Source organism: Podarcis tiliguerta (genome assembly GCF_965153285.1).
Source record: "Podarcis tiliguerta genome assembly, chromosome: 5".
In the NCBI taxonomy this organism is placed as follows: domain Eukaryota; kingdom Metazoa; phylum Chordata; class Lepidosauria; order Squamata; family Lacertidae; genus Podarcis; species Podarcis tiliguerta.
In genome coordinates, this window is record NC_139538.1 from 15709207 (window position 1) to 15735513 (window position 26307).

The 26307-nt window shown below is 39.9% G+C and overlaps 1 protein-coding gene and 1 long non-coding RNA gene across 20 annotated transcripts in view; one reads left to right on the forward strand and one right to left on the reverse strand.

The window, feature by feature from the left end:
• Positions 1 to 9189, reverse strand: part of LOC310678529 — a 52908-nt gene extending 43719 nt beyond the window's left edge. Inside the window, exons 1-2 of the long non-coding RNA XR_014511818.1 lie at positions 9035 to 9189; positions 8328 to 8415 (exon numbers count right to left, since the gene is read on the reverse strand). This is a non-coding gene — a long non-coding RNA (uncharacterized lncRNA). The remainder of the gene's footprint in view (positions 1 to 8327; positions 8416 to 9034) is intronic.
• The window catches only part of MECOM (MDS1 and EVI1 complex locus), a 457532-nt gene that overhangs the window by 54007 nt on the left and 377218 nt on the right, over positions 1 to 26307 (forward strand). The window lies entirely within an intron of this gene.

Sequence of the window (26307 nt, forward strand, 5' to 3'; positions counted from 1 at the left end):
GGGGAATGAAAAAAAAGAAGCTGGCAGAAAACCTTCCATTTGTCTTGGCAGCTTTTAAGCACCTGCAATTCGATATACTGTACTTGAACATGTAATGTGCTAATGTTTTAGAAGAGGGTGGCTTTGTATTAATAAAGCGTGCTATATATATATAAAAAAAGATCACACATTGCTATAAAAACGACCAGTTCTGTGAACTTGTAGCTTATTCAGAGCCATAATGATGGAGTGGAATGTAGAAGTTTAATATTGGAAAATATATTTGGTTTGATGTGTAGAGGATGCCAGGAAATACTCCTGTTTATGTAGCTATACAGCTGTTTAAAAATTAAAAACAGAGAAGAAAATATTAATAATCAAACAAGGAAATGCTAGCTGCTATTTTTGAATCCATTTTTGTGCCAATATAGGGCAGCCAATATAGGGCAACCACTCTGGGGCACGCTAGGATGACTTGAGAGAATCACAAGTGTGTTTGCCGGAATAAGCTAATACAGTACAGTAATGTAAGGATTCTGACCTCCTGGGTGTGCCTCCCATGGCAGTACATAGATCTGTTATATCTTGGTATTGGGTGTGACTGATCTAATCCATAAGCTCCCACTATCCCTATCTAAGAGTGACCATCTATTTTTTTCTGGCAACTGTCCTAAGTAATAACTTTCCCTATTTTGTCTCTATGTTGCTTTCTGGGGATATATTGTTACAATTTTGTTACGGTGAGTTGCTAACATACCGGTAGTTATTATTCAGGATCTAGCTCCTATTCTGAGATCTCTGAAAATCTCTGATTAAGGCAGCAATCCTAAATATACTTACAATAAGGATTGAACCCTATTGAGCATGAAATAACTGATTTCCAAGTAAACAGGTATAAGATTGTGCTCTGCGCTGTGTGTGCTTTGTTTATTAAGATTAGCTACAGAGGTCATTCTTAAGTGCCAGCTAAGTTGGTGAGAGCAAGGGGATAGGGCCTTTTCAGTGGTGGCTGCATGGTTGTTGAACTCGCTTCCTGCAGAACTATGCACGGTCCATTTAATACAAGCCTTTGAATGTCCCTTGAGAGCTCATTTGTTCCAGACTGCATTTCTTTCACAATGTTTGTATGATGCTAATTCCTGAGACTATGTGCTTCCTTACAATACTGTGTTTTATGGTTTGACCATTCAAATATATCTTAATTGATCCCCTCTCATTGTTGTATGTCACCTTGTTAGAGCTATGCCCTTGAAGGGAGTATATAAAAGTATATAAATAAATAAATAACTGTGCATAAAAGTAAATACACCTGTATGAACACTGAGGTGTTATGTAGTAGGATATGTAATTTGCAATTTCACAGAAACATGAAGCTTATTTTGAATGGTTGACAAAAGAGTTTAGAGAAGTTCAGGACGGTTCATTATTGCAATAATGAATGCAGAGAGAGAGGAGGACTTTCAGGGAATTAAAGGCAAAGGCCCTTAGACAGAGATCCTTGGAGTGAGGATAGGGATATTACAAATGAGTAGGGATGTGGGAGAAATTAGTTTCTGTTTGTATTTAAAGACAAACTTACGTAATTGGCCCCTTCTGAAACAGATGTGAACTGAAACAGTCAACCTTCAATATTCACTCTTCTTTGAAGAGAAGTAATGTGTACAGATATCACATATTACTGTAAAGTGTGCATTTCATGCCCATATTAATAAAAATAACATACAAAAATGCATGATATTGAAAGAAAATTGCACATAAAATATGTATGTTGGGATAAATATACATTAAAATGCTGTTTCATTTTCATGAGAACCTTTTTATTATAAAAAGTTGAAATGTGGAGAAATGAACTTAAGATTGGTAAATGGAGAAACTGAGAGAAGTTGAGAGATTTGCCCATCCTTGCAAATGAGCTCCTATTTTTACCTGTGAAGTCTCAGTGGTTATGCTAATCACACTCAATGTAGAGGTGTTGCCAAAATACCACCCTTATAGGATCCCCATGGAACCTTTCATGTGTTTCTGCTCTAGACATGTAATGTGTGTTCTGGGATGTGTAAGAGTCAAACATGTCTCCATTTTTAATTCAGAAAAAAACAAACAAAATGCCTCCACTATCCATTGTTTGAGAATAACACTTGCTACTGTTTTTAATCTTTTGGACACCTTCACTATAACTTATTTGTAAATGTATCAGAAGGCATGCTCAGTAAATGCGTGGTTTGCTATTTTGCGTCTACTTGCCAGTGACTTTTAATAGTTTGAAATCTTTTTTACATATGAGAAACAGGAGATTATTTTGATTGCTGCCACAATACAATCTTAGTGTTTTAATTCATAATTGTCAAGGGTGATAATAAATACTGCTAGACTTTGGATTGTCAGCTTTATTTCTTTTACTCTCTCTTTTTTAATGCACAAGATCAACATTCAGTGAAAGCAGGGTATTTTCCCATTTAATATGTTTTTCTTTTTTTTACTTGTGACATTTGCATCTGCTATTTGCTTGTTAACAGTGTTAGAACAATAAATGCAGAATATGTTCAGTTTTTCCATTTCTCCCCTTTAGATTTGCTACAATATCTAAAGGGGTGTCTGGGGTGTGTGTGTGTGTGTATGTGTATATATATATATATAGAGAGAGAGAGAGAGAGAGAGAGAGAGAGAATTTGTTTAATGCAGTTCTATCCTCTGTGAGTAATCCAAATGAACCATTGTTTTGCATTTACAAAAGGTTTGACAAAGTATAAGGAAAGATATAAATGGAACCCCAGAGATGGAAGCATTTGGCATCTGTTAAAACATAACATATGAAATGATATGTCCATTGAAGAATCCAGCAGAAAATATTATTTGAAACCAGGCTAGTTTTATTAGAAATAAAGCTTACTTTTGAAAGCAGCTTCTATTTGGCCTCCTCCACATTGCACCCTTTTTGTTGAAATAGGGTTTTCTCAGCGGCATACATACCCTATACCAAAGTAACTGAATTTATATATTGTTGTAAATGTTTGAGAATTGGATTCTTGAGTTTTGAAATGAAATGACTACAGTTAACTGTATTAAGTGTAGCCTTGAATTTGACAGAAAATAACAAAAGCACTTATGACAACCTCTGCAAATGCTTAAATACTTTAGTTGTGATTGTAAGCAATAAATTGTATTATAAGAAGGCAGCCTCTAGCAGATACATTCCTAGGGGACAGCCTGAGCTTTTGGGACATTAAAAAACATCTTACAGTAATGAAATTCTGCACCATTTTGATTTAATAGATAGTTCTTTAAAGAACATGCAAACTAATTCTAAACCACACTGTATATACATGTACATGCTCTCTTATATAATGTATAAAATTGCTTGTAGAAACTATTTAACTTTAATGGGGCATTTCTTGAGGGTATAATAGGTAAGGTAACAGCTTTAATTATGATTTATACAGCAGAGAGCTAATATATTCTGCTAAATTAGGTAACTGTTGGTGGGTAGTGTACTTTTAAAAAAGTAATTAAGGGCCTGATCCTGAAACCGTTTAATCAGAGAAGGAGTCCTTATTGGTGGAATGAATTTTAGCAGGGCTACTCACATGAATAAGAACTCCTGAGCGATCAGTTTTAAATAATTCAGTTAAATATTTTTCTTTTAGTCTTCTTTCTAAGGAAAGGTTTATGGCACATATACCCCACTCTCTAATCCTTGAAAATACAATGTATTCTGCCAAACATCCTGGTAGTCATCCATCGAGTTTATGATTATCTTCTTCATTGCGGCCAGATGATCAGGTTGTAATTCTTGTCTTTAGGCTTCAAAATTCCCAGGTTCTGCTTAGAACTCTCATATCAAAGAGTGAACTCTTGCCTTAATCTCTCACAGCAGCACCATATACTATTTCACCTTAGCAAAGTGTCTTCAGAGGAGAACAGCTACCTTCTCAATGACACTGTGTACATCAGATGCACCCCCTGACTAGGGTATAATCAGCATTAGTCTGAAGGGAGCTGCTTTACCACCCTTAGAGTTTCTCCAACAGGACAACAGGAACCCTTATTGGCTATTTTAACAGTATGGGTCATTACGTTATATGTTCCTGTTGTATGCTTAGATTGTTTATTTGTGTTTGTCACCTTGTTAGGAAATCTTTCTTGAAGATGAGATATGCATATGCTAAATACACATTCATCGATAACTGGAAACACTGCAAAACTAAGGCAGCTTTCAATAATAATAATAATAATAATAATAATAATAATAATAATAATTCTATACCGCCTTTCATCCAAGGCTCACAGAGTGGTTTACAATTCAAAACACAAAAAATACATAACATAGAGCAAACAAAAACACCCACCACTTTAAAAGGCCATAGATTGTTTAATTAGCCAAAGGCCTTGGAAGGTGCCAGGCGAGCCTCCCTGGGGAGAGCATTCCACAAGTGGGGAGCCACCTCGGAAAGATTCCATTCTTGTGTTGCCACCCTCTGGACCTCTAGTGGAGAGGGCACATGAAGAAGGGCCTCAGATGGTGAGCACAGATTTCAGGTTGGTTCATATGAGAAGAGGTGGTCCTTGAGATATTAATGCTGATATTAATGTTTACACGTTAGCTAGGGAGTGGGTATGGTGAGTGCAGTGTCACTGAAGGGTTAGCTCCATGTGTTTCTTCTCATCATGAGCTTAAATGGAATACCTGAAGATGGTCTTCTCAATGTGTCCTCTAGTCCCCCACCTTTTTTTTTAAGGGGGAAGAACTGAGCCGTTTGGTTCTACTCCATTTTGGCCTGAGGTATAGAGTTTTCATACCAGACATATCAGGGATAGCTAGCATGGTGGCTTCCAGATGTATTGGGCTCCATCTCCTCTCATCTCCAGCAAATATGGCCAATGGTCAGGAATGATGGGAGTTGCAGTCCAAGACAACATCTGGAGTGCATCATGTTAGACTCCTGCATTGCACATATTGCATTGCACTCATCACTGGAAGAGCATCCATTACCCTGGAAAGTATTTGAAAATTTGTTGCACTGAAAAGTAGTCCTAGTGTTTGTTTGGCTGTATTTCTGTTTCACCTCAAATGAATGTAACCACAATTACAAGGACCTTGTGACATTTCTCTGTGGAACTGATTATGTAAACTCACCCTCAGACTAAACAGGAAGAAGATAATGGGTTATCAGATGATCTTGAGTGAAGCCGCTTTTCATTATTACTTTTTTTAAAAAAAGCCATACAACATAATGAGTCATTCTTTGGACACTTTTGAATAATTCTTATCAGTATGTGAGAATGGACCGAAAAACAAGGTCCTATTGGCAGGATGAGGTAACTGGTTTACTATGAAGGTATATACTGGAAGGTGACCCTTTGTGAGGATATACCTTTAAATATCTCAATTAAATGGGACTCTTCACAACTGTGATTTCTCTACTCATTTGCTCACTGTTTATTCTGCTGACCGAGACCAAGGAGATATGGAAAACTCACCGAGATTGAGCATACACATATTGCTCTTTCCCTTAGGATGTGGTAAATAATTTATTCTTAAACTGGAAAAACATGGATTTATGTTTTTTACATATAATCACAAAGAATGCCCTCTTTGACTTGATCCTCATTTGCAATCATGTCCTCTCCAAGAGAAATGTCTATTACTTATGTGGGGTAGGGGTAGGGAAGTGTTTAATTAACTATGGAAAATGTACCTGCAATGGAAATTGTGAGTTTTCTTAGCCTTTCCATTTAAAGTGCCTGAAAAACAAGGGTGAGTAAGCCAAGCCTCCTCTTAAAAAATATCTGTGTATGTGTGCACATGTATGCATATATATGTGTACCTAGACTTTTAGGTCTCTCTCCATTACTCTTTAAAAGCCACACAAATGACTGGATGAACAAATACATAAATAATTCTGATTTATTCAAGAGTCTCATCTATTACACAGACATCACTATGGAATGTGCTTTTCCTCCTACAAAATGAGCATGTTGGATCTTTAGTTCTTTACTCAAAATTAAAACTAACATGTCAAGGTTTTTGAGCCAGTTTTAGGTTAGTTCACTTGCTTGCTTGGCTAAGGATTCTCTTTCTGTATTGGAGATGTGGCCACGTGGTGATATGGGTTGACGAAATGCAAGCTTTCTACTTGTGCTGAAGATGCTGTGTACTGTAATTTATTCGCCATGTGCCCATCTTTCCTTATACCTATCATAATCATCCCACTTCAGTGAACTTTTCAGTGCTATAGTAAATTTGGATTGAATTGCAAATAGCAAATCAATTCCAGGATTACCAGTCCAACACAAGCAGTTCAGTCTGTGTTTGCCAAGTATATGTTGATTTGGCTGTGTGGCTATGCACTAGGAGACAGAAGCACAGGTCAGCCCTAACACTGTTCTTTTTAGAAAGCAATCCCTGGTTATAACAGCAAAAAAAATGCTATTTGTAGTGTTCTATGGAAAAATGCCCAGAATTTGCTGGAAATAAACAAAATGAATCAAGGGGGGGGACGGGACGGGACATGATCAAAGCAACATTTCTGAGTTGCTTGAAACGTAGGCAGTAAAATGTTTGAGCCAGCCATGTGGAGTTATATGAGTTTTACACAACATTGCTGTTAACTTACTGTCAATAAAGCTTAAATAGTAACAACAGTAAATGCAGAAATGTAAAGTGCATATGTACTCAATTTGTCACATTCAACATATCTGGTCAAACGATGTCCAGTGCAAAATGGAATTAAAATGTGCACCTTCTTGTAGACACTTTTGCCGTTCCATTTAGGAGGGCATGTTGACTTGAACATAGTTGAGCCACAGCCTTCTACATTGTTCCCCTTCTTCTCATTTATTAACGGCATAAGTGACTCTGATCCTCCTCCTCCTCAGTGCAAACTTGGCCTTGTCCTGTTGGGGCAGGGAACGGAGGCATGACTGCCATGCATTGCTTACGGGGCCCTAATCACATGCAGCATAACCAATGTGTTGGCATGTAGCTTGTGCTGAATACCTTCAAAGCAGGGAAGGGCAGGGGGTAGCTTAAAGCACAGAAGAGACACATGTGCTTCCCATGGGCATCTGGTTGGTGACTGTGAGAACAGGATGCTTGATTAGAAGGGCCTGATCCATTATGTTCTTAGGACATTCAGGACTCTTTTCCTGTCCAAGCTCCTCCAGTTTTCATATTTTCCTTTATCTAGTCTTGTAGCCCTAGGTGAGAAATGGCATGGGGAGGCAGTTTGTGGAGAGTAGGGGTGTTGTGGTCTGGGGTCACATGGGGTTGAATACCCATTACTATTTCTGCAGCAGGATCTCTGAAGTGTTCTTGTCTCCAGCATCCTAGAGTCACCCAATCAGCATGAAAGGGGTGCCTTTTAGCCACCGTGTGATTCAAAGCTAAGCATTTTGGAGTACTGAAAACACAAGGTGCTTCAATTTCAAGAGAATGGTGTGCAAGTTCTGTTACTTACAATGGAATTTCTCAGAAAACACAACTTAAGCCACTCCAATAGGAGATGCTGGAGCTCTTTAAATCATTTGCTCAGGGTATGTATATAGAAAATAGTAGATCTAGGTGAAAGGCACTACTGTACATTGAGATGAGTAGCAATTATTGCAATGCAGCTCCAATTATTATTATTGTATAAATATAAAATTATTATATAGTCATAGAAGATTGTATAATCTTAGAAGGGGCATAGCTGTGAAGGGCAGGACTATAACTATCATGAAGGGATCCTTCTGAATTTGCCACTACACTATGGTGAGCAGGTGAAGATGGTTTAGCCCACCTATCCTTTCTGCATTTTAACCCCCAGTTTTTATATAATAACTAAACAGCCACACAATTATAACATGTGGGGAAGTGGCTATTCTCATTTTAGCTCTGAACATCCAGAGACATCTAGCTGGCTAGGTTTGCACTCAAATGGACCTTTGCACCTTTCTCTGTTCCCAGAAAGCAGTCCTTATGTTCTCGTGAATCCAGACGACCCACCTCTTCACAATTACCTACAATGGATGCAGAGAATCTTAGAACAGGAAGGAGTCACAAAAGTCATATAGTCCAATCTCCTGCTAGTGCAGGAAATCCATTACTACAGCATAGGTGGTCATCTAGCCTTTGATTAAAAACCTCTAGCGAAGTAGAGCCCACCATCTTCTGAGGTGCTCTACTTCCCTCTTGAGCACTTCATATCACCAGGAAATTCTTCTGAATGTTTGTTTAAATCTTTGTGTCTTTGTGTGTGTGTGTGTGTGTGTATAATTTGAACCCATTCAGAGGAGGCTGGTCCATTAGGACTAATGGGGGGCTGTTCCACCAACCTCTGTTCACCAACCCTAAGTCAGTACCTGCCTACCTGCCTTCCTCCAGTCCAGGGGGTAGTCTTGGTCAGCTTATTCCTCCTTAATCTCAGTGTTGCCATTGTAGAACTCTGCAGGCAGGAGCTGGAGGACAAAACTAGAATTAGTTGGCTCTGCCTATAACTGGCTTTGGCTCCACCTGCTGTGGATCTCCCTCTTTAGTGCCATGTGAAGCTGGTAGTAGGCTAGGCCCCATTTCAATAATCTTTACCAAAGGGTCACCCTTAGCCTGAGTATCAAGTGAACTTAGAAATCCTCCTCAAAACTGTAGGCCCATGCCAATTGCCCCCCCCCCCCCCGGTCTGGCTTGTTCATAGCTGTCAACTTTTCCCTTTTCTTGCGAGGAATCCTATTCAGAATAAGGGAATTTCCCTTTAAAAAAGGGAAACGTTGACAGCTATGGGCTTGTCCCCACTTTCTGCCCCGCTAGTCCAAACAGACATCAGCCCCTCTGAACCCATTGATTTGGGTCCTACCCTCTGGCTCAACAGAAAGTAAATTTGGTACATAGTCTGTGTGACAGCCCTGCTATATTGTCTCTTAATTGTCTCTTCTTTACTAAACATGCCCAACTCCTTCAGTTTTTTCTCATAAAATTTTGTCTCTAGAATCCTCACTATTTTTGTTGCTCTCCCTTGGATACACTCCAGTTTGTTGGTGTCATTATTAAACTGTGGTACCCAGAAATGGGCACAGTACTCACAAAAGGGAGCACTTCATAATTGGGACATCATAGCTGAAAAGGCTCTCTCACTGGTTTCCAGCTACATATTTCAGGGTCATTTGAAGATGGGCCTCTGATATATGTGAATTCCAGTGCAAAACTGAGCTGATCCATACATCCTGGACTAATGTGCTGATGAGAATGTAGTTACAATTTAGATTTCACACTTCTCCACATTATTCAATGGAGTTCTTGGCTCAAACACCCACCCACACCCACCCACACCCACACCACAATGCATTTTAAAAATGTGTTTTTTGAGATAAAATGCATTCAAAAAGCGTATCCAGGGCATAGGAATATAAGTAATTTTTTCTAATTGATCCTGGGGACAGGAGACGGTGGAGGATGGTTGTTCACCATATCCATATTAATTTGGGTTAAACCATGGTATTCATCACCACAATCAAATACAGTAGACATTATTTGAATATGTACGGTACTTCCTTTTGCCTGCCTAAATCGAAAACCTTTTCATTTCACTCAATAATCCCAGGTTCTAATATTATGAGAAGGATAAAAGGACAAAAGTGTGCCTTTGTGCTAAATACATAAAACTATGACATCAAACACAAACCATAAGATTCTGACTTCCTTGACATCATAAAAAAACCTTTTGCATATATGTTTTAAGAAACCCAGTACAGGAACTCACACTATTTTTGCCTCCTAAAGTAAGTTATTTCTCCATTGGCTTGTAGGAGATCAACTCATTTCTAAAACGGTCTAAGATTTCTTCTGAGAAGTGATTCCCTGTCTTTTGCAACAGGAAATCATTTATACATTAGGTTTATAAGAAGGAAGATCACGTAATCTCTGTAAGTGGCGGAGGGATGAACTGGCTAGGATGTGGCTCATTGTATGTGGGGCCTCTAATGTCTTGCTCAAATCACTAGCTAGGGTCATCCCCACCCCCCTTGTATGACTTTCAGAAGGAGATACGCAGATGTGAAAGGGTCAACCCAGCAAATGGAGGCTGGGATAATTTCCCTCAAAGGAAGCAAAATGAGATGGTGAAAAGTCTGTGCTACCTTTTGATCTTCTTTAACTTCTAGCAGAAATCATATACTCAATATTTTTCCTACCACCACTTTGCATATAATTGTCGTGTATTTCTGAGTAGTAGCAAAATGGGCCTCTTGACCTCACAAGAAGAGCTGTTACTCTACATTTAACAAAAAATGAGGCATTATGTATTAGCCTACATGTTTTGCAATAGCTCCAGCCATTTAGTAGCTACAGACCAATTTAAGGCGTGCCCGGAGGCAAGCAAAATTGCACAAAATGGCAGCTAATTTATAGAAAGGAGACTGAGAGAGGAAATATTTGGAGGTCTAGTCCTTGGAGCCATCTGATTCGTATTATTGACTCATTTAGAAAACAGAAAGTGAGCAGAGACAACTTTTTAAGGAGTTTGGTTTCACGCAAATGACTTGCAATTGCAGCCCATTATTTTTATACCTAGACTTCATTAGTCATATCCACCCCCCACCCCCCGTCAAAGCTTCAACCCATGTCAAATGTTTTCAGAAAACACACCAGGACAGGTATGGAACTCATCAGCTTTGGTCAAAGGTCGGCCTCATTAAGGAGTCAAAATGAAAACTTTCAGTGTCTCCAACACATTGCCTAGACTTTTCTGCCCCCACTTTTGAAAACCATGGCCCGCTAAGCACCTCCTGCTCCCCAGACATTCAAATGCGATCAAGATGACAGGGTGAGCAAATGAATAGGATTCTTAACTGGCTGGACTTTATAATGAGGGAATGATTGAAACAACCAAAAACCTGTTTGCTATGTCTGTAGCACCATTTCCTGTAGTGAGATATAACTTCTCAAGACAATACTATTAAGGCTTCCATGGTTTTTGGTTTTTTTTAAATCAACATTAGGGTCTGTGACTGCAGCTGGCAAACAAAATACTGTAAATAGCAGGGTGCTGACTAGGTAAATAAGGCAGACTCTGATACACAGAACATTTCCTTGGCTTGCCTTGTCTCTTCCTGGGAGGTCAGTGTCTTTCAGTGAGATAGGGAAGTTGATGCACAGGAGTTGTTAGCAACTGGTTATCACGCTGTGCTGTGACAGATGTGTTTTGAGGAATGTGGAGGCCCTGAGATAAGAATAACAAAAGGCCATTCACTGAAGAGGTGCAGTTACACAGGCGAAGCATGAAGCTGGAAGATAGAAAGTGACAACAAACCATATCTATGGTAGCTGGGTTTGTACAGCATGGCTCTCCTAAATTTTATAAATAAATCTGCGGATGATATTGCTATGCCTGCCAATATTTCACAGAAGAAACTATGGACATACTTGTCTTCCTGCTGCAAGGATCCATTGCTGCTCGAGTTCTCCCACGTTTCTTCCATTCCTGAAGGCTTAGTCTATCTGTTATAAGCACTTGCATTGCAATAATGTTCTGCACTGATTTTAGAAAACCAAGAAGGCATCTATTATTTGGGTTAAAAATATACAAGAAAAACACACTAAGGAATGTCTGGATGAGTTTATATGTGATTCATGTGGTCATTTTTGTACATTCCATCCCATTTCCACATTAATCTGCAAACTTTTTAAGCTGTGTATGAACATTTTGCATTTAAATACATATTTTGAATGTATTTTCTCTCAAAATACACATTTTAAAATGTGTGTGCTTGTGTATTTCTATTTATCTGAGAACTACATTGCAGTTATCAAAGGATAATTGCTTTCTCATCAGCTCATTAGTCTAGGTGCAGATCAAGTCAGCTCATATTGGAATTCACAAAGGTCAGAGGCCCATCTCCATGTGTCTCTGCATTAAGCAGCTGAAAACTACTGAGAGGATCTTTTAAACTATGATACCCCATTGAAGAAGTGCTCTCCTTTGGGAGGCTTGCCTGGCTGGTGCTTCCTCCTAAATCATTTTGGTACAAGGCAAAACTCTCTTTATTTTCCCAGGTCTTTAAACTTCTCTAATTTTAGCTGAGATTAGTATTAACTGCTGCTCTGTGTTTAATTCTGCTGTATAATAATTGCTTCACACTAGGTATTGTTGCTACTTTGCTTTCATTTTTTGTTGTTGCTTTGATTGTATTCATTGGGACATAGGAAGCCGACTCATAGCATTGGCCCATCTAGTTCAGTAACTGTACACTAACTGGAAATGGCTCTCCAGCTTTTCATTCTGAAGTCCTTCCCAGCCATAACTTGAGATGATAGCGTCATGTCCACATCTTACATTTGAAGCACTGTTATGTCACTTTAACAGTCATGTCTTTCTCAAAAATCCTGAGAATGATAGTTTACCCCTCACAGAGCTACAAGTCCCAACACCCTTAAAAACTACAATTTCAATCCATGTGCTTTAAATATATGGTGTGTAAGTTGGGCATTCTACCACAGAGCTATGGCTCTTCACCGCTATTTAAATATGCTCCCATCAGCACCAGCCAGCATGGCCAAGGTCAGGGCTGATGCGAGCTGTAGTCTAACAACATCTAAAGGGCCACAGGCTCCCCATGTTTGTCCCACGGGGCATAAATATATAGGTCTATATGTACCCCTTTAGGCACATCCAAAATCCAAGTCCCCATCCCTCCATCCAAGAGACGTATCCTAAGTAAATTGAATGGTGTATCCAAACTGCACTTATTTCAATGGAACACATACCTTGATGCCCACATGTTACACTGAAAAGAAGGCACTGCAGACTTAACATTTGATGTACTACAAACGGAATTATTATTTTTTTGTAGATCCATATTTGTATAAACATTATTCATAAGTAGTTACTGGTTTTGAGTTTTGTGGTTACAAGTGTACCTTTACTTCCTTTTGTTTTCTATCTGTGGAAAGTCTGTTATTTTCTACAGCAGGTGGCTCAATTTGTGGAGACTTTGGTTTTTTCATGCGTTTATCAACCTTCAGAACTCCTATCTTTGGCTTGATGTTGCCTGGCTTATTGGGGAAGGAATTGCCAAACATGCCTTGGTTGAGCACTGTGCAGGGGGAAGGAAAATTGTGCAGTCACTAACAGTATAAACATACTAAATTATCTTACGCTGCCTCTGACCATGCAAAATTACTTAAATAATGGAAACAGAGTCCAGAGGGGAAGTCCTGTTAATTTGTATAAGTCCCGATAATTTGTATAAAGTTCTGATAGTGTGTATAATTTGAGGAGGAAGGAGTAGAGAGGTTTTGTCTTCCTTAGTTCAAGCCTTGTACATAGCAGGAAGACATTCAACCAAATAGGCAGAAAGAACTCCCTCAGAACTAAACAACCAATCAGAGCACACACTACTTCAATAAAGATCACGCCACTCTGCCTGGTTGCTAAGCAATACCTGCACTCCCACCCCCAGTAGCTAACTAATGCTGAGATCAGAATTAACCCCTTAAATTCCAACTGAATGATTCCTGCTGTTGCACTTCCAACAGGGAATTGGTTCATTTATCTACCCTGCCACTGTTTACTCTGACTAGCAGTCTCTGTTCTATATCCCAGACAGAGGTCTTTCTCAGCCCTTTTATCTGAGGCTCTTTTTTCAACTGCAGATGCAGAGGCTTAATCTGGGGTTTTGTATGCAAGCTAGGCGTGTCCTCAAGCATTGACCTATAGATACCTTACCTGATGGCTCTAACTGCATGGATAATTGGTTGAAATAGTAACATAGCTCTGGAAAAGCAGATGAGAGGAGTATATGGTGCAGGTCAATAACTGCTGTCCTGCAAGACCATATTCAGCCCAGTGGACTAGTACTGTCTGGTATCTCAATCATTAAACCCAGTTTCCAAAGAAGAATGCGAGGGAACAACATCTGTGGCTATGGGGCCTGACTGCAGACATTCTTGAAGGGTGGGGACTTGGCCTGCCACCCTCCTTTCCCACCCCTGCCCCATTTGCAGTGTAACCCTTTGGCAAAAGTAGTTGCCGAACAAGGGAAGGATAGCCACAGGCAGATCATTACAAGGCTAAAGCTAGCCACATGGTGCCGCATGAGATATGTTTAAGGAGTGATCACATGTGTTCTAGCTCCACAGTCGGAGGTAGCATGCTTCTGAATGCCAGTTGCTGAGAATTGTAGCTGGGGAGAGTGCTGTTGTGCTTAGGTCCTGCTTGCAGGCGGAATTCCCATAGGCATCCTTTTTATGTACATCCATCTTGTGGGGACTTGGAATGTGGATGCTGCAGTCGGGGAGGTCTTTTGATTTTAAAAAATGTGATAAGGGAGGAGGCAGTCTCTAAGGTATTCAGGAATTACTCACTGAAAAGTTGGCAGTCCAATTTGTCACCGAGGTTCGTGCCACAAATTGATCTCCTCTTCCTCCACGGACCTAAACTTAGGATTTATCGCAGCCCTGAATAATCATAAATAATTATAATGAAATCTTTTCATGATGCTCATGTCATTATCTTCAAAGATAACATGGCATTTACTTTGTTGGGGGTCATGCCCTCCCTACCCTCACCTTTGCCAGGCTGTTCAGCAGCATCTGATAAACCAGAAGCATCCTGATTGTGAATCTGTGATTGATGTACTTGGCCTAGAACTTCCCTCCTCCCCATTCAGGAAACAGGAGGGCTGGAGAGATAGCGCTCAGTTTTCTTTCACAGTCCCTGTTTCCTAACTCTAATCACCTTCTGCTGTGGGAAAAGAGATGAGATGCGGCCTTAAAAACAGATCATTGTCCGCCTCCTAGATTAATGCAGAGAAAGCAGTATTGTCTGTTGAATGGATAAACCTTCCTGCCGTCACTCAAAACCTATATTCAACGCTACTTCATTTCTAAGAGGCTTATCTTCTTTGAATAGACCCTTGCAGCTCAAGTAAGAGGCGATGTAATGAAGCGTGTTTTTTTTCTTAAGTGAGAAACCTGCTGCAAAGAAGGGGTGAAGTCTGTGCAGCTGTTCGAAAGGGCCTTTGCAGACTCTCGAAATACTTGTCATTTATCTGGTCTTGCATGACATCAAATGAGAGAAGATCAAGTTCAAAATCTGCCAGGGCGGCTTTTGAAGGGGCTTCTTCATCTGTTAATTAAATAATGCTTATTAACGTGCAGTTTAATGTGGCCTGGCCTCTTCTTGTACAGCAGGGTTCAGCGATGAAAATAACACTGCATTTGGTTCACTCGTTTTCAGTTATTAATAATTAGCTTTCACGGATTTTGGTGGTTCTGAATTGCAGGCTTGCTGTTCAGGCTTTCATATGTGGCTCAATGAATGAATAAGCAAGGCAGCAATGAATGAATAGGCAAGACAGGTGTTAGCGTTGCCAGGCACAAAATATGGATTGGCACCCTGAATTCATATTAGAATAAATCTCTTAATATTTACATTGGTAATTCATTCAGTGCTTTGTCATAAAACTTCCTCTTATGAAACATGTGTAGGGAAACATGTCAATCCTCCTTGCTCTGCCCCTTGTAAATAATTTCCTGTTTCCTTGGATTTTCTAAGAGATGTTCCTAAATTAGTCTTCTGGCAAAAATTAGCAGAGTCTTGTGGCACCTTAACAACAAATGAATTTACGGCAGCAACTGGTTTGTGGGCCAGAGCCTTCTTTGTTAGGTGCATGAAACAGCTCTCATGAAAACTTATTCCACAATGTATTTATTAGCTTTAAGGTGCCACAAGGCTCTGTTGTTTTTGCAAAAATATACTTAGATTCTTGATATTGTTTTGGTAACCAATGATAGATTGTATGTGAGATTCAGATCCTGACATCAGTCATGATTCTCTGAATCCATGTGAATATCTGTGGAAATAACAAATGCAAATTCTTAGATCTAAGCAGGGACTTGCAGATTTGTTTCTGGATGGTGAAAACAATGAAAGTTGTGGGAACTTTTGTAATTCATATGTCTCCTGCCTGTATGTACCATATATGTGCTCAGACTATGTGGATGGGGTGGTGTCTTGATTATACAGATGTACTACTTAGTGAGAGGCTGGTCAAGTCTATTCAACATTGACATGATATGTATGATCTTCCTTGATCATAAAAGCTCATGGTTTTCTGAGAGTTTTCTCCTAGCTCCTAATGTTGACCCATGCACACTAATGATGCTTCATGCATGCACTTTATTGTATTGCCCCTGGGATTTGTAATTTCCAGCACCAGCCACTAAGGAATCCTAGCACCCCAAACAAAGGCACCCAGGAATAAGTGAAAGTTTCAGATCTTGTTGGGGAGGGATCAAACACATGTTTGCAAGAAACAGTTCCAAGAATTAACTCAAACCGAGAAGATCCCTAACAAAACTTAGTTAAGTGGTCTGGTCACATAGTTCACAACAACCAATGAGAAGGTCATCCAGAGCCAGTAGTTACCATTAATTATCTTTTGTGTATGTGTCTTAAAAATCAGGTGGCTTTGTAGATCATGTAGGTTTACAGAGATCAGTGAGAGCTTCTTGAAGTGTAAGGAACATCCTGGCCAGCCTGAGTGCTGACTACACATGTGTGGAATGTTCTTTTAACATTCCAGGCTTGAGAAAAACTTCCGGGGGAAATTAAACTCAATTCATAACACATCTGTGCATTACCAGTTGGACAAATTCCAGGTAATAACTTGGGTAACATTTCTAGATCTATACTGAAATAGTACTCTCCTTGGTTTGTCTTGGTGACAGTGCTTAATCTTAATGAAAGCTCAACAAGGCTTCACTCTTGCCTGCCACCATGCTGTACCCATTAATAATGTCAGAACTCAGTACTGAAATGTTGAGAAATAACAATAATAATTCTACCAAATATCTTGGAGCACATGGAGAGTGATAGTTCCCATGTCACAGGCAGGCAGGCTGGCAGGCTAGAGATCTATCCCTTCTAGTTTTAGAAACTTAGCCCTTAAAAGTGGGGCAGGGCCATTGGTGACTACCCCTGCATCTAGATGTTGAGAATATGTTACCTAATTGAGGTTTCTTGAGAAGCTGAAGCCTACAATAAGCAAAAGATGGTTGACCAGGTAAGCAGAAGGTGACCAGTTCAATTGCTGGCATTTCCTGTCCTGGAGAGCTGTTGCCACTCCTTGTAGAGAAAATCCAATGGTCTGACTTGAGAGAAGGAAGTTTCCTATGTTTCAGAAAGGACAGGTTCTTAGTATTTACACCAGGCTTGGCCAATACAGAAGCTTTATGGTACCTGCCAATCACAAGGGACAATGTTACACTCCCTTTTTCAGGGGCGCCCTGTGTGAGGCCAAAATTTGGTGCCCCCACCTCTCACCTTCTATTCAGCTCCATTCATTATGTCATACTTGCAATGCCCTGTGGTGCCCCCTGGGCTTGGCACCCAGTGTGGCAGAACCAGTCACACTGCCCTACCTCTTCCCTTCAGCAGTTTAGGCACTCATGACCCCAGTGTGTCTCAATGTCAACCTCTGGTCACAGTGTTCCCAGCTGAAACCTCTGAAGTCCCTGGCAGAAAGACAGGATTGTATCAGGATAGATCCACTGAAATTAGTGGACCTAAGTTAGTCATGCCTGGTTTTTTTCAGTGGGTCTACTGTGAGTATGACTGCCATTGGATATAAGCCACAGCAGTGTTTGAAACAGAAACTGGGAAAAGATTGTGTTTGGAGTTTTTGTTTTTGTTTTAAATGTGGAATAAGGAAGATTAGCAAAAAATGATTTAAAATCTGGTTTGGTTGATACAGACAATGTGAAAGAAAGCACAGTTTGCCTGAGTGCAAGGCAAGACTGAGAGGAGAAAACCACCTTAAATTTATTTGGACCGGAATTAAATGTTTTTACTTTAGTTCTCGAGAGCCAAATAAAATTTGAAGTCTCTTAGAGCTAGCATCGGGTTTCATGGTGCCAGGAGCATTGTGTGCCTGGGACATCCCCAGCACTGGTACAGTATAGTCATATTGGCTTCACCTTTGAAGAGCCAGGAACAACTATAATCCTGAAAAATCTTATCTCCACTCTCACCCCGACCCCCCGGTCTCTCATAGCAAGTCTGGCATGGGAGTACAACATAGTACAACACTATAATATTTCCACAATTTTGTGCATGCAAAATACTACCATTCTTCTCTTGTTTTATCTTTACAAAACAAATCAGGCTAAAAAAAACAGTGAACCAACCCAGACCACACAGGTAACATATTGACTGAGCAGAGTCCCATTTCCTCAAGGAAAAATAATCAATATCACAGGACTTGAAATAAAATGTTAGAGGGTGGAGTGCTCCTGTTTAGGGTGCCAGCCAGCCAGCCAGCCAGCCAACTTTTCCCTTCTTAAGGAATACTCTGTTGCATCCTCTTTCCCTGGTTTTCCATTTCTCCTCTCACACTCAGCTAGCATTCTGTGGCCAGTGAGCATGCACAATCCTGATTGTGGTGTTTTGGAAGCCCCTCCTCTATTCTTTATTCTTTTCTTTTAAAAAACATATTTCTGCAAATCTTGGGTTTCCCCCAGGTCTGTTGATCTTTTCTTTTGGCTACATAAGGATCCACATTCAGATAATAAGTATGCTATTAGCATCTAAGGTAGGTTCTGGTCTATTATGCCTACCATGACAAGAGCTTTGCTCTATCAGACAGGTCCTTGTCTTCTAGTCCAGCATCCTGCTTCACCTAGCACCCAACCAATGCCCTATGCGGGCTTATTCAAACTGCTCCATGCATTGAAAGAACACACAGAGTAGGTCACAGAGGCACAAAGAATAGTCCCACCCACTGCATGTACTGTTGTGAGTGATAAACTCAGCAGAGACAAGGGAAGGGTACCCTGGACAGCTTCATGCAGGGCTCAGGCTGAAGTTACACACGCGCAGTTGACAATCCATTTTACTTGTTGGGAACATGCTCCTATTTTAAATAAATGAATAAATTGGCTTTGAGTCATCTTTCTCTCTCAGGGCCAAGATCACACAACCTCCTTCTTATATAGACTCTCATAAGCTTTACTCCTTATGTTCTTATAGTGGAGGCTCTTAACCCCTGACAACGCAGGTGCATTCACACAAGTGGTGATGACTGCTTGATGAAAAACTACCAGGAGGTGATTCATGCGTTTATTTTTGGCCCAATGACTGGTCATGTGAATAACTGATATCAAGCACATTTTTAGATCTGGGTGCTCCATAACTTGATTCAGTCCAGATTTCACATGATGTGATGAGCTGTGATCTCAACATGTGTCCCTGACCTCTCAGAATACTTGAGTAGTTGATCACTGCATCAGAAGACTAACCCTGCAGCCGTCTCACTATTAGACAAGTAACCTGTCCAGCATTTAACCCTTTTTGTCAGTTGGCTTTAAAGTCATGTAGACAGACAAACAAGGTCATTTCAAATGTTTATCTTCTTACTTTCTATGTGTTTAATACGTAAAGCACTATGTTTCAGAGGCAACTGGTAATTGCACTTATTTCTTTGCAAAGCTGCTTGACAACAGTGTGAAAAGACATTCTGCGCTTCCTTAAAGGCACTGTACCCATTAACAAAAACACCACACAACCTGGCTCTGTTCACAAACAAAGCTACTCTGTTCATGCTCAAGAGACATCTTGGCTTTAAGCCCTGTTTTTTTTTGGGGGGGGCAGGATTTTGTTCCATGGGAAATGCAGTTTGTGTTTCTCTTCTTTAAATATACTTAGGCTGCCTTATACTGAGTCGTACTATTGGTCTATGTAGCTCAATATCACTGAATCCTAGTGCATTTCTAGACCTACATCCTGTTCTAACAGCTGCCAATGAGATACCTGTAAGAAGTCCTCAAGCAGGATATGAGTGCAACAGCACTCTCCCCCTATGATGCTCCTTACAGTTTTCGCCACCACAAAAACAGCACTCTTTCTTCTTTCAGTGTCTTCACTTTTTTGCAGTACCCTGGCTAACTTGCTTTACTGCTCATTTGGCTTCTAATTTATCCTCACTACTTTATCACATTTTGACCTACACCACATCTTATCTGATATTGGGGGATTATTGGTTTGTTTTTGTTCTTATTTTTTATTAGGTATTTTGTCTTTCTTATATTGTAATTTTATGTTCTGAACTGCCCTGAGATCTATGGGTATAGGGCTGCATACAAATTCAATTAATATAGTAATAATAATAATAATAATAATAATAATCCTGCATTGAAGAGGGTGGATTAGGTTCCTTCCAACTCTACAATTCTATGATTCTACCTAACATACATTGCATGTTCTCTGAACAAGGAGGGAATGTCTCACCTCTGGGTTCTCTACAACCCGTATGCTGTTGACACAAAGTGAATAGTAATTTCTTGTAGTAATAATAGCTGTTGCTGTAGTAGCCAAATAGCCAAAATTTTAGTTGAGCTAGTGCAGTGGCTAATGTGACCTAAGAAGCCTCAGGTACACATTTCAACTCAGTTGTTGATTTAGAGTCCTTTCCTCAAATATCTAGTTAGAATACTAGCCTACCTTGCAATATTCTTAGAACTACTGTGAGAAGGTATGGGAACTATCATTCTTTCAGACTCAGCCCTCCCATCACCACCACAAAAACAATCCTGGCTAGCTTTCAGGATTCTTAGGACTACTGTGAAATTATACATGAACATGAGTTTTGAACATTCATAGATAACTTTATAAATGCTGTTATAGATGCTATAGAAGAACATGCGAAGTTGGCAAACATCATTCTCTTTTAAGTTTTTTATGTAGTTCTCCCCTGGTGCTTGTGTACAGCTTGGATAGGGAACCTATGGCACTCCAGATGCTACTGGACTACAGATCAGCATCCCTGAATATTGCTCATGTTGGCTGGGGCTATTCCCCTTACAGAGCTACCTTTTCCTTGGAATAGAAGATGACTGTTAAACCACCCTGGTAATTGTAGCTCTGTGAGGGGAATAGGGATCTCCTAACAGCTCTCAGCACCCTTAACAACCTATAGTTCCCAGCAGTCATTGGAAGAAGCCATGACTATTTAAAGTGGTATGATACTGCTTTAAATGTATAGCACAGATGGGGATATAGACAGGTAGACAGATATAGATGTAGACATAGACATAGGCATAGATATAGATATAGACATAGACATGTGTATATGTGTATATTACCAGCCCTGGACTATTTATAAACAGGTTAGGCTGTCTATTTATTTAATTCCTATAAAATATCGCAAAGCTATTTTATCAGCCATAAAAACGATTGCAAACAATCCTATATATACAAACAAAAACAATTTCAAATCCAATACAGGCGCATACTGACATAAAAGGTTTGTTGAAAAAGGCACCAGAAAAGTAATACAGTGCCAATCTGATCTGTAATGGGAGTGAGTTCCAAAAGTTTTGTGTTGCCACACTAAAGCCTAATTCCTATAGCATAAGGAGCCAAATGGATCTCATGGTAATATGGCATTATCAAGGAGGCCCTCTCCTGCAGAGCATAGTGATTGGGAAACCCAGCCAGATGGGTGGGGTATAAACAACAACAACAACAACAATAACAATAAGGCATTAGGGTTTCTGGTAGAATCTGTTGCAATTAATTATCCAAAGCTATTTCACATTAAATGTAGTAGTCAGGTTCCACTGTTGTTGGCACAGCAAAGGCAGGTAACCGCTGCCAACTGCAGTTTTCCAGTGTTCAACTTTAAGAGTTTCACCCATTCATGCTTTCTGTGCTGATCACAGCTAGCAATATCGAAACCTGACTGCCACATAAACTGTGAACTGACTCTCAGAGAGCTTAGTGTGTGTGGAAACTGATCTTTCACAGATTTCTTTTTAATAGAAAAAAAAATCCTCCTTAGCTGATGTCTTCATCAGGAAAGGAGACACCTGCATCCGTGCCATTAAACCCAAGTTCTGCGACACAACACTTCAGTACTTCCTCTTTACGCACAGCTGGATGGGACCCATGACACACAAACTCTGCAATGTGCCAGAAATGCCTGATATTCCATGCAAGAGGTGTTTGTGTAAGATAACAAAGGGACAATCTCGCACCCACGTACAACTCATCTGTTTACACATGTCACTTGCTTTGCCAGCTCTGATTAGCTTGCTAGCAAGGAGGCAGGAAGGCCAACAATCAGGTTTTTATGATTCATCATTTCTGCTCCCTATTAAGGAGACAATGTTAGAACTTCTGCCAATCCTAGAAAAGGATTTTTCAATACCTTAGAGACATTTTTTAAAGAAAAAAAAATAAGATGTGTATTTCAGAATGTCAGTTTGCTAACTACCAGAAAAGCAACACACTTAATTCTGCTTACGTATAATATGCTGCTTCTTTTCCCCCAAAACCTAGAATTGATCTCCTGTCTGTTTCCCCCGCAAAGCAGTTTTCATATCTACATAATGTTTTACATGCTGCCAAATAAATATTTTATTATACAGAAGCCAAATGTACATTTTCATAAGTTAAAAAAAGGTTACATTCTCTGTTAGTGACATTGATTTTTTTTTTAAAGCTATATTCTCTCCTACCCATGCTTTGGTAGCATTATTCCTCACCCATTCAATTACCATTTCTATCAGCTTTTCTGAAAGATTATGCTTTTTGGGTGTTCTTCTGTAGATGTCTTTCCAGTGGCTTCACTTGATGAATGTGACAAGTTTTGTGCTTTCTCCCTCCCCCTCATTGAATTGAAAAGTTTTTTTTTTTTTTTTTTTATAAATACGGGCCCAATAAGTGCCCAAAGGCAGTGTTTCAATGGCTGCTAAATCTTTCAAGGTTAGGACTTAACCTTCGTTCTCTCCTAATTCAACTGCAACCTTCAGTCTGAAGCCAATCAAGAATATCAGATGATACTTAAACAATGAAGGATTTCTGATATTCAGGTACAGCTTCTCTTCAATAGGATTGCAAATTCTTTGTGTGAAGAAAGTCGGTTTTGCTCTAAAGTACTGTCACAAAAAGTGAAATTACCATTTGCTTGGACTGGTGCCATTCATCATTGTCAGAATACTAAGCATTGTAAGAGGCTAGGCCTCTCCAAATTAATGCCTTGTTTTGCATCAGCTAAATTTTCCCAAATCCTCGAGGATGGGTCATACAAAAACTCATCTTACCGTTTTAATTTATCAATCCAATATGAGAGCAGGGAAAGGAAGCTTCATTCCATCTCCATGCTTTTTTTAAAATTTACAGTCTAATTCGAAAAGAAAAGGAAATAAGATATGAAAATAAGTTGGGAAAATAAGATAAATCTCTCTGTGAAAATCACAAGATCGACTCAGTCCCGTAGCCAAACCTCCATAATTCATTTGTAGGTCAGCTCCAGGGATTAGCCATGACGTATTTGGAAATTCATTTATTTTTATTTTATTTTGCTGTTTCTTATGCATAAGCGTAATGCTGTCCCTAAGGCTTTTCAGGTAGCCCTCAAATCTTGACAACGTTTGCCGTCTCAGAGCCCTAAGCCAAAATTAATTTTCAAATAAACAGCATAAAAATGTATGGAGTTGTATAAATTTTAATACAAAACACATTTGTTCTCCTTGCTTACATACATGCATACATACATATTGTTGCTTCAGCCAAAAAAAATCATAAAATGACATTGAAATTAACAGCCTCATGTACATCATGAAAGTCCGGGAACTTTTCGTTTTTTAAAAAATCATATCATATTATATGGCTCCCTTGCTTAACAATATGCTTTCTGAAATATATATATATAGAGGAAGAAAATATGTGTTAATTATATAGGGCATGATCCAGTCAAAGTTAAATCCCACTGGTTTCAGTGGGAATGACGTAGGCATTCTCTGCCAAAACCAAGGGGATTTGTATTGCGATATTCAGCATTAGTCATACTCAGAGTAGACCCACTGAAATCAACTTAAGGTCATTTATTTCAATGGATCTAGCCTGAGCATGACTTAGCTGGCTATTACCCCATGTGTTTGGCTGAATTGTGTCCAGTGGATTGCTTTGGCCCATTTTATACAACTTTCATTAGCACCGAGTTACTGTCTTTTATGATAATGGGTGCCAGTCAAGTGGGAAAGACCCAGATGGTTGGCTTACCCATGAGGTGTAGGTGGACTTTTCCAGGGTCATCAAATGTAGCCTGTTGCGATCCGAGTCATTCCCACATTGTGTGTTAATTCAAATACCTTAACAAGCAAGTTAGCAATGTTCACCGTGAATTTCTGTTTTTCATGTGCAGTACAACAGTAGGGACGTTGTGCATATGTGCAACGTCTTTTGGTACCCTGCACTGCATTGGAAAATGATAACAGTTCTATTTTGTGTGGTGCACAGGCGTGCTCTGGTCCATGGGGTCACGAAGAGTCAGACATGACCAAACGACTAAACAACAACAACAAGCTTGAGTCTCTAGCTCAGAAGACCAGTAAATGGGAGATCATGTCAGAAGGAGACCAGAGACAGCTGATAAACTGGTCAATGACTCAAGAAGCATCCAGGTTTAAAGGCATACCCAAAGGTTCAGAGCTGAACAGACAGCTTTTAGGTAAATGGGTAGCAAGATTAAGGGCTCCAGAGCTAGCATGAAGACAGGACTGCTGTTACAACATGAGGCTAGCTGGCCAGGAGGCAGGAGTGCACCCAGATATTGGAACATTGGAAGTTGCCTCTGGTCCATTTGGGTCAGTATTGTCTCCACTGACTGGCAGTGGCTCTCCATGGCTTTTGGCAAGGAGCATTCCCAGCTCTACCTGGAGAAGCTGGGGATGGAACTCGGGACCTTCTGCATGCAAGGCAAATGTTCTACCTCTGAGCTACATGTCCCTTCAAGTCCCTTTGTTGTATATTTTCTGATTTCTTTAGAGAAAAATGTACTGGATCTTTCTGTTTCATACCACTTGGTGAAATGTATCTGGAGATGCATGCTCCTTCCAGCTGAGGTCTTCAAAGATGTTCTGCTAACTAAGGATGTTGGTGAGCTCAGAGTTGCATCCTGTGACTGAGGCTGATGAGTGTTGGACTCTTAACAACATCTGAAGGGCAATAGTTTCCCCATCCCTAATGTAGCATCACTCTGGGGCACTGTGGAAAACGTAAATGGTGAGTGGCTTGCCAGGCCCAGCTACCGCTCCCAGGTATTTTGCTTTTCCTGGCTAGAAGTCACCCATAGCCCAGGCTTACTTGTATTCATTTAGTATCAGGGTTGGAGATCCTATGGTTCTTCAGTTGTTTTTGGACTCCAGCTGTCATCAGCATCAGCCATCATGTCCATGCAATGGTCAAGGATGATGGGAATTGAATTCCAATGACTTTTAGAGGGTCACAGGTTGCTCGGCTAGTCCTTTCAAAAAATGATGATGATGACAACAGTTTGGAGCTTGGAGTACTCTGAGCAGCTTGGATGTAAGGGGGGGGGGGGTCACGACACAGTAAATCATTATACTTGCAAAATAGACAGTAAGACGTTGTAGTCTTAAAGCAGAAAAAAAGAAAAAAGAAAAGACCCGTTTGAATAACTGCAGAAAAATATGCATTAAAAGCCTGTCAAAATAAAAATGTTTTCACTTTTCATCTAAAAGACAGCATAGAGAGAGCCTGGTGAATCTTTACTAGAGCACCAAGCCACCACAGAGAAGGCCCTGCTACTTGCATTTATTTATTTATTTAAATTTTTTATATGCCACTGAATATTTTAAAAATTCCTGAGTGGTGTACAATGTAAAACAGGTAACAATATAATTAAAACAAAATTAAAACAAAAAGACATAATAAAACCTGTAAAACACTAGCATAAAGGCACATAAAAACAAATTAAACTGGGATTCAGGGAATTCATGCAGATGAAAAACAAAGATGGGTCATGGAAAACCTGGGCAAAGAGAGAAGTATTTTCAGGCCACCTGAAGCTACTGATGGTTGCTGCTTCATGTATGGCAGAGGGAAGGCCATTCCATGGTAGAAGGGCAAAAGTGGAAAATGCCTGTTTTCAGGTCAACAGCCTAAGGCATGATGTAGGATGTGGTATCATGAGTAGAATTTCGTAAACCAGCTAAGTGATCTTACATGTCCATACAGTGGCAGGTGGTCTTTCAGGTAATCTGCGCCTGAGTTGTTCAGGGCTTTATTTGTCAACAACAATGTCTTCATGTACTCACTTGACCTCTAATGATGGGTCTGCAAGACAAATTTTAAAGCCCGTTTACGAACAGGTGGTCCTTGTGGTAACCAGGTCTGAGACCATGCAAGTCTTTAAATGCTAAGACAAGGCCTTTGATTTCAACAGGTATCTAGTGAAGTTGAAACAAGAACTGATTTACATGCTTAGTTCATTGGGTGCCAGACAAAGGAATGACTGTTCCATTTTGCAGCAACCAAAATTACTAAATGTTTTTTA